At 40.6% G+C, this 9,186-nt stretch overlaps 1 protein-coding gene across 3 annotated transcripts in view; it reads left to right on the top strand.

Moving 5' to 3' along the window:
- The first annotated feature begins 2,546 nt into the window (after positions 1-2,546).
- The window catches only part of GABRB2 (gamma-aminobutyric acid type A receptor subunit beta2), a 444,580-nt gene continuing 437,940 nt past the window's right edge, over positions 2,547-9,186 (top strand). For all 3 annotated transcript variants that reach the window (XM_086413760.1, XM_086413757.1, XM_086413762.1), the window contains exon 1: positions 2,547-2,706. The gene's annotated coding sequence lies outside the window, so the exon portion shown is untranslated. The remainder of the gene's footprint in view (positions 2,707-9,186) is intronic.

Genomic DNA, 9,186 nt, shown 5'->3' with positions numbered 1-9,186 from the left:
TGAAGAGTTCCAAAGAACAGCAAGGAGAGATAAGAATGCCTTCCTCAGTGATCAATGCAAAGAAATAGAGGAAAACAACAGAATGGGAAAGACTAGAGATCTCTTCAAGAAAATTAGAGATACCAAGGGAACATTTCACGCAAAGATGGGAACAACAAAGGACAGAAATGGTCTGGACCTAACAGAAGCAGAAGATATTAAGAAGAGATGGCAAGAATACACAGAAGAACTGTACAAAAGAGTTCTTCATGACCCAGATAATCACGATGGTGTGATCACTGACCTAGAGCCAGACATCCTGGAATGCGAGGTCAAGTGGGCCTTAGGAAGTATCACTACAAACAAAGCTAGTGGAGATGATGGAATTCCAATTGAGCTCTTTCAAATCCTAAAAAATGATGCTGTGAAAGTTCTGCACTCAATATGCCAGCAAATTTGGAAAACTCAGCAGTGGCCACAGGACTGGAAAAGGTCTGTTTTCATTCCAGTTCCAAAGAAAGGCAATGCCAAAGAATGCTCAAACTACTGCACAATTGCACTCATCTCACACGCTAGTAAAGCAATGCTCAAAATTCTCCAAGCCAGGCTTTAACAGTCCATGAACCATGAACTTCTGGATGTTCAAGCTGGATTTAGAAAAGGCAGAGAAAGCAGAGATCAAATTGCCAACATCTGTTGGATCATCAAAAAAGTAAAAGAGTTCCAGAAAACCATCTACTTCTGCTTTATTGACTATGCCAAAGCCTTTGACTGTGTGGATCACAATAAACTGTGGAAAATTCTGAAAGAGATGGGAATACCAGACCACCTGACCTGCCTCCTGAGAAATCTGTATGCAGGTCACGAAGCAACAGTTAGAACTGGACATGGAACAACAGACTGGTTCCAAATCGGGAAAGGAATATGTCAAAAATGTATATTGTCACTCTGCTTATTTAATTTATATGCAGAGTACATCATGAGAAACTCTGGGCTGAAGGAAGCACAAGCTTGAATCAAGATTGCCAGAAGCAATATCAATAACCTCAGATATGCAGATGACATCACACTTATGGCAGAAACCTTATGGCAAAAGAACTAAAGAGCCTCTTGATAAAAGTGAAAGAAGAGAGTGAAAAAGTTGGCTGAAAGTTCAACATTCAGAAAACTAAGATCATGGCATCCGGTCCCATCACTTCATGGCAAAAAGATGGGGAAACAGTGGAAACAGTGAGATTTTTTGGGACTCCAAAATCACTGTAGATGGGGACTGCAGCCATGAAATTAAAAGACACTTGCTCCTTGGAAGAAAAGCTATGACCAATCTAGACAACTTATTAAAAAGCAGAGACATTACTTTTCCAACAAAGGTCTGTCTAGTCAAAGCTATGGTTTTTTCAGTAGTCATATATGGATGTGAGAGTTGGACTATAAAAAATGCTGAGCATGGAAGAATTGATGCTTTTGAACTGTGGTGTTGGAGAAGACTCTCAAGAGTCCCTTGGACTGAAAGGAGATCAAACCAGTCAATCCTAAAGGAAATCAGTCCTGAATATTCACTGAAAAGACTGATGCTGAAGCTGAAACTCCAGCACTTTGACCACCTAATGTGACTCATTTGAAAAGACCCTAATGCTGGGAAAGATTGAAGGCAGGAGGAGAAGGGGATGCCAGAGGATGAGATGGTTGGATGGCATCACCGACTCAATGGATAAGAGTTTGGGTAAACTCCCGGAGTTGGTGATCGACAGGGAGACCTGGCGTGCTGCAGTCCGTGGGGTCGCAGAGTTGGGCACGACTTGAGTGACTGAACTGAACTGAACTGAGAGATGAAAAAAATTACAACCTAGAGAAATAAATGACAAGCATTCAAAAATTTATGGAGCCTCTAAAAGGAGCACTTTTATGCTCCTTTGATTTATGGAGCACTAATAGGGGCTTCCTGGGTGGCCCTAGTGGTAAGGAACCCACCTGCCAATGCAGGACACCATAAGAAGTACAGATCGATCTCTGGGTCTGGAACATCCTTTGGAGTAGGAAATGGCAACCCACTCCAGTATTCTTGACTGGAAAGTTCCATGGACAGAGGAGCCTGACGGGCTTCATACAGTGCATGGGGTTGTAAACAGTCTGATCCAACCTATCATCTGGGCATGCGTGCACTGCACTAGGAACTGGGGAATTGAAATAGAGCCTCAGTATAGCCTTCAGGTGTTTCCAATTATCAGTAAGCTTGTTAAGCAATGGTTCTGAGGCAGCTAATAGTATCTCATGTGTTTTTTACAGATGCTGTTTTACATACATAATCTTTTGATCTTCACAACAACTTTTAAACTAAGAACTATTATTATCACCAGTTTTAGAGGAGAAAACAAAGTATATGATCAGGTCACCCAAGATGGCTGTTCTTTTTCTCTCTTACATTCCCTGCTTGACCAGTCCCTGCTTCAGCTCCACTCTGCTCACATGACCTACCCACCTACGTGTTCGCCCCCATCCCAGCCAGAGATCATTCTAAATTTTAGATCAGACATCTCACCAAAGGGGTGGGTGAGGGGCCTGCCTGCACCTCTCCTGGTCTCCCTGGTAACAGATGAGTCCACCTGATATCAATTACCCTTGTTACTTCTAACCTCCCCCTTCCCCTGGAACCAAAGACTGATGCCAAGACCTACCCATCTTTGTTACACATGGTGGGGTGTCACTTTAGGACCTTGCTTCAGAACAGTAAGTTCCCCTATCCATTAAACAACTACTTCTGTCGCTGATTCTGGGCCAGACCCTTTCTTCCATCTGGAACCTGGGCATGCCTTGCAGGCCTGTGTGGTGCAGCCCAGCTATTGGCAGAGCAGCCAGGAGATGGAGGAGACTCTCTCTGGCACTGAGATGTCAGGAAATAAGGACAGTGGATCAAAAGTTTTGAAGCTTTGAATACATGGGGTCCTAAATTTGCAGGGTGATCCTTGTGCGGCCGAACTCATATGTGGGGCCCTTTTTTGACTGCCCCAGATAAATAGGAGCCACCCAGGGAATATGAGGAACTGAGACAACCCTAAGGCTGTTAGGGAGAAATTGGCTGTCTTTCCAGTGGGGAAAAAAGAAGGCCGCAGTTGTGGGCTGTCTGTTGCTTTTTGTACTGAGAAAGGCCATAAGGGGCTGAGCTGACCACCCGGGTGAAGGTTAGCTTGAAAGCTGATTCTGGTTCCTCTGGAAGTGAGACATGTGAATATGAGTGAACGAGTTATATTATTGCCTGTTACTGTTATTTGTTTAAACTATATTGGCAATTTAGAAACTGAAAAAAAAAAATCCCTGACATTCTAAAACTGGGTTTTGCTTATGCCCTCAGAGGAAGTTAGCTTTCTATATAGAAGGAACTGGTATTTCTTTTTTCATGCCTTTCAGATGTAAATGAGATAAAGGATTGTAGGTAAACTCTATAGGAATAACTATGTTTGGGGAATATTTATCTAAAATAGTCTTTCCAGCTTTTGGTAACTTGCAAACAAACTGAATTAAATCAAGAGAATTCATTGACTGTCTAGGTCATTTCAAATAGGGTAAAATATTAGAAAATTAATTACTGGGTGGGTCTAAGTTTACCTACCTTTGCCTTGTTTGGAGAAAAAGACTAAAACGTAAGATTTCCAATCAGGAAATGCTGATATGACAAACGTTTATAATTACTTGTTGCTTGGTTTTTACCAGAGATTAGGATTTTAAGAGTTAAAATTATAATCAGTCATAATTCTGGTTATTGTAACCAAGTTTCTTTGTCAGTTACATTGTATTTAAGTGTTTAACCGTGACTTTTTAAAAGTCTTTGTTGCTTATAAACAGTTGTACCTGATGCTTTTGTAAAAGTGCTTCATCTTCAAGAAGGTACATAGAAAGGAACTTTTGGCAAGTTTAAATATAATAAATTTCATATTGTGCCATTGAACTGGGTAAGAAATGAAAGATCCTAGTGGAAAACCTAATGGCTTCATAAAAGGCTTTAAAAAAGAATTGTTTAGAGTAAACTGGTGAATATGGTGATAATTTTTAAGGTCTTATCTGGATTATTACTGGTTTTGATCTGTGTTTTCCAAATAGGAAAGCTCTTCCACTTTAGTTAGTTTTGACTTAAAGCGATTTGGTAAATTACTCTTGTGAGTAGATTTGAAAAATTTCTTTCTCTCTGCCTGGTCTCTCAAGAAATTGAGACACTTGGGTTCCAAGCAGACTTCTCAGGTGACTGGGAAAGGCTGTCTCCTGTTCTACTGCAGGAATCTTGATTTGGGGGTACCTCTAGATGAGAGAAATACACTGATGCAGAAGCAGATGGCAGGTCCTTAGCATGGCTTTCCTGACCTTCAGAGGTCTTTTGAGAATTCAGTGTCAGATTCCTTCTGAGGAATTCTACCACAATCAGTATGGAGGGGCATATGTAGACAATTGACCAGACTTATTTTGCAAATAAATTAGTCTTGATTTGGCTGTGTTTTGTGGAGATAAGGGAAATTTAGAGAGAAAAATACTATGTTTCAGTGGATTTTAAATTCTATTCCTGTTAATTGAGGTCTGTGTTTCTGAAAGTTATTGTGTTAGCCTCACTTTTGTCCCGATATTGAGGATGGAAAGACAATTATCTAGTGAAGTTGTCACAGAGTATAACTACTCAGGATGTATGACTACTTGCTTTCAATCTGTTGCTAAAAGCACATGTACAGTGTTTGTGTAATATTTTGGTATAAGTGATACAATATATAGCCTATGTTTTCTCTTTAACATGCCTCTGAACTGATCCACAATATCTGATCAGTTTCCCCTCAATATGGATAACTAGGCCAATATGAAGGAAGCCTAGCACAGAGGGACATGATCTGGACCCAGGGCAGTCAGGCAGCATTCACACTGGCTTCCTGTGACATATTGATCTTTGAAAGATTTGCAATCAGAAGGGGAAATTATTGGAAAATCTTCACATATAGAGGTATTGGGAAGGCATTCTGGCTTATCATGGTTTAACTTAAACTTTATTGACCAGAGTGGCCTGTTTTTTCCCTATTGAGCATATTTTCTACATCTGTTTTGGTCATTGTGAGGGGAAATTCATCTTAAAGTCAAACTGGTATAGCTGTGGTTCAGACATCCAAGATAAAACTCGGTGGCCATTGTAAATGTGATTAAGGACATGTTCCTATATTACTGAAAACTTGAGTTTTTCTGAACCATGGAAGACCAGGACAAAAACCAAAAGTATTATCTGGTCATGATCTTCTCTGTATTGTGCCTGTTAGATGTCTTACATTTCATCATTAGCCTGAGTGAAGGAAATCTGTTTGAGGACTGGGAAGCAGCCACAACCTTACTATAAAATGAGTCTAACTGTAGGGTCCACAGTGGAATGCCACTGTAGGCTTCGTCTAGATTTCCATGAAAACGAGCCCAGCTAATGTGATTCTGTGTGGATGACTAACAGTGGGGGCAAAGACTCTTGCCATGTTCCCTTCCCATATACCATTATGTCAGAAGGACCCCCATTGTTAAACGGTACTGTACAACTAACTCCCGATGAACACCCCTGGGCTATGCTGTGTGGAATGGAATAAACTGGCTTCTGGACACCCATGAGTCCAATTACTGGGGTTAATTTCTTTTTGTTAGGAAAGACTAAATGGATCCACCCCTAATGGCACTCAACATATCGTGGAGTGAGCAGACTGGTACTTTGACTGCTGGTTAGGCCACCAAGATGCTTCTTTTAGAGCCAGGGCCTTCCCTTCTCCATGGGGGTGGCTCTGGGTTTGTGAAAACGAGGGTGGCCTACCTTTCTCTTCACTGGATAGAATGCTACCACCACTGACCCCCTCTCCATTGACTCACTGAGTGCTTGGTTCCAAAATTTGCCCAAATCCTGGTGAATGACTGTTCTGAGCATGCTAGGTAACTTACTCCTGATACTCTAGCTTCTGGTATCTGTATTGTATTTGTGGTCTCTGCTTGCAGTGCCGTTCCCCATACCTGACCCCAGGGATGTGCAGGAGAGGGGCAGACTCACATTTAAGGGCTGAACAGGGTATTGTAAGAGTGATGAGTGTGTGATCTGGCCACTCAAGAAAGCTGTTCTCTTACTCTCTCTACATCCCGTTTGACCAGTGCCTGGTCCTCCTATACCCCCATTCACATGACTGACTTTCCTACAGACTTGCCCCTGCCCTAGTTAGTGATTTATATTAGAATGTCTCCACCAGGGCAGTGTATCAAAAGGGTCATGAGAGATACAGCTCTCTGCTACTTTCCCTAGTCAGGGATGAGACAAGCTGGGGCCAATTCCCCCTATAACTGGTAACCTCCACTTGCCCCTGGAAGTGAGGACAGCTGCCATTTCCTGCCCACTGTCTGTATCACATGTTGGGGTGTCACTCCAGGACCTTGCTTTAGGCATGTAATATCCTCCATCCATTAAACTATGGATGTCTCTTTCACTGCTCTGGGCGCTTTCTTCAGTCTCACTGATAGGCAAGTCCAGAGCTTGTAGGCCTGTGGGGTGCAGCCCTACATCAAGGTTGAGAGAGTTTAAGTAAGTTTGCCTAAGATGGTATAAAGTGGTTAGCTGTCCCAGAGAGCCTTCACAATCCCATGTTCTCACCTATGAGTCATTGCCTCATGAGTATTATTTCCACTGTTAGAGAAAGGGCACAATGAATTCTGATCAAATTATTACAGGAAGATATTTATGCATACTTGAAAAATTGATCCTTTTGAACTGTGTTGTTGGAGAAGACTCTTGAGAGTCCCTTGGACTACAAGGAGATCCAACCAGTCCATCCTAAAGGAGATCAGTCCTGGGTGTTCATTGGAAGGACTGATGCTAAAGCTGAAACTCCAATACTTTGGCCACTTCATGCGAAGAGTTGACTCATTGGAAAAGACACTGATGCTGGGAGGGATTGGGGGCAGGAGGAGAAGGGGACAACATAGGATGAAATGGCTGGATGGCATCACCGACTCGATGGACATGAGTTTGAGTGCACTCCGGGAGTTGGTGATGGACAGGGAGGCCTGGTGTGCTGTGATTCATGGGGTCGCAAAGAGTCGGACACGACTGAGTGACTGAACTGAACTGACTGATTTGCCTCACTTACACAGAAATGACAGATTTTTTAAATAGATAAATGGCTATTTAGACATAGTCAAAAAGAAATCTCTCCACTTATCATCAGTCTCTTAGGGGTAAATTAGTGTTCAAGTCATATGGGGGCACAGCAGTGAGACTCATATTTAATCACTTGAATATTCTTGATGTACCTTGTTACAGGACGGGATCAATGGCTGCATGCAGCCAGGGGCCATGCTCTTTATCAATGAGATATAATTGGGTTAACACAAATTATTTGTTTACCCTTGTGAATCAAAAACTTGCTAGTGGTCTGTGACTCAGGAATAAAGCAGAAGCACCCTTCTAAGTACTTGGAACTTACATGTGAATCTTGGGAAGGAGTATAAAGTTTTGCAAATTATAAAAATGGACATTGAATCCTGAATGATCATGAGATACTGTGTAATTAATGCCATCTGTGTGAACCTAAGTTTTCTCAATTATACAATGCACATAAATAGAATTGACTTTACTGAATGGTTGTCGAGCTTATATAAAAATATATGTAACTACTTATAAAAATGTTTCACTTCTGCTAAATAACAAGTATTTACTACAATTAAAACCAAACCACATTTACTTCATTTAACTGTGTTTGGAAGAAATATTTAAAAAGGTATCCCATACCCTTCTGATATTTTAAATGGAGGTCATGGGAAACTCATTTTAAAATTGTTATAAAACAGACATTTAGGTTGTTAAAGGATTTTGAAAATCATCTAATTAAACCCCCATTTATAAAGATGTAGAAATAAAGGCCCAGAGAAGTAACTGACATGTCCATGGTTTCACCTCTCCTAATGCAGGAACATGTTCCAGTGCACTTATACCAGGGTATTGAGACTGCAGTACTTTACTTTACACTGGAGGGCTGTGTGCCCCAAGGCACGATGAATTCACAATTTTAAAGCTGATTTATATATTCTTCTCTCTAACCACTTTCCCTCTGCTGTCATTTCTACTTTTTATATATCTGATTCTAATACACCTCCCTCCACACATTACTTCTCTCATCCACATTGGGCTAAGAAACAAATTCACTAGTGGAACTAGGTTTAAAATATAAATGCGTAGGCTTTGAGTGAGGGTGGAGTGACTCTGCTGTGAGCAAAATATGTGGCTTTCAGTACCTTTATTTTGGTTTATTTATTCGGACTATTTCACAGTTGTGGATAATGGTGGGAGTTCACAAAAATTCTGGGCTGAGCATCAGGTGATTAGTTTTCTGAAGAACTAAAATCCCAGAAAGTGATCTACCGATAAATGTGAGCCATTGTTGCATTAACATTTGGATATATGTGAATATTAGACATTGACAATGAATTCATGACCGAGCATTGCCACCAACAAAAAATATTCCATGAACAATAACTAAATTTGAAGACATTAATGTGCTGAATTAGAACAGAAATGTAAAATTTAAATAGGAAAGGTAGTCTGTCAGTACAATTTGTATTAATTGAGAAACAAGCAAATTAATTTAAGAAATATAAGAAAAGTTTATTTGTAGAGTCTTTCTGACTCTACATCAGTCGTCTAGTCTGTAAGAATTCCCAGTCCAAGGAATGGTATGTTATCCTAGTGCTCGTCTCCAGTTTCCCCTCAGTCTTTACCCACATGCTCACTAACCCATGCTATCAGGAAAATGAGTGTAGCTCAGGTTCTGGAGGATTTAAGACAATAATTATCACTGATTTTTCTGGGACAGAAAGCATTAGACTGCCAAAATCATGGGTTAAGAACATCATTAAACCCTAACACATAATCAAATAGCCAAACTTTACAGGAAGCTCTTAGAAAATTTACCCTTTGGGGCATCATTCAAACTTTTCAACAGTTATTTGTGACTATTTTTTTGTTTGTTTGTTTGGTTTTAGTGTAATAGCACACACCAATAGCACACACCATTCTCAGGTATGGAGAACGGCACTGCAACCAGGTATTTTTGTACCTGCTAATATCTGTTATCAGGAAGTTCATGATTATACATTTCATAACCTGACATAAAATGCTTTTAACCTTAATTTTATTAATTGTATATCAATTTTTAATACTAGCACATA

This window comes from Bos grunniens, chromosome 7 (assembly GCF_055505025.1).
Source record: "Bos grunniens cultivar Pamir isolate PY7600 chromosome 7, Bosgru_T2T1.0, whole genome shotgun sequence".
NCBI lineage: Eukaryota > Metazoa > Chordata > Mammalia > Artiodactyla > Bovidae > Bos > Bos grunniens.
Note: the sequence above shows the minus strand (reverse complement) of the source record. Positions and strands in the feature narration are given on the sequence as shown.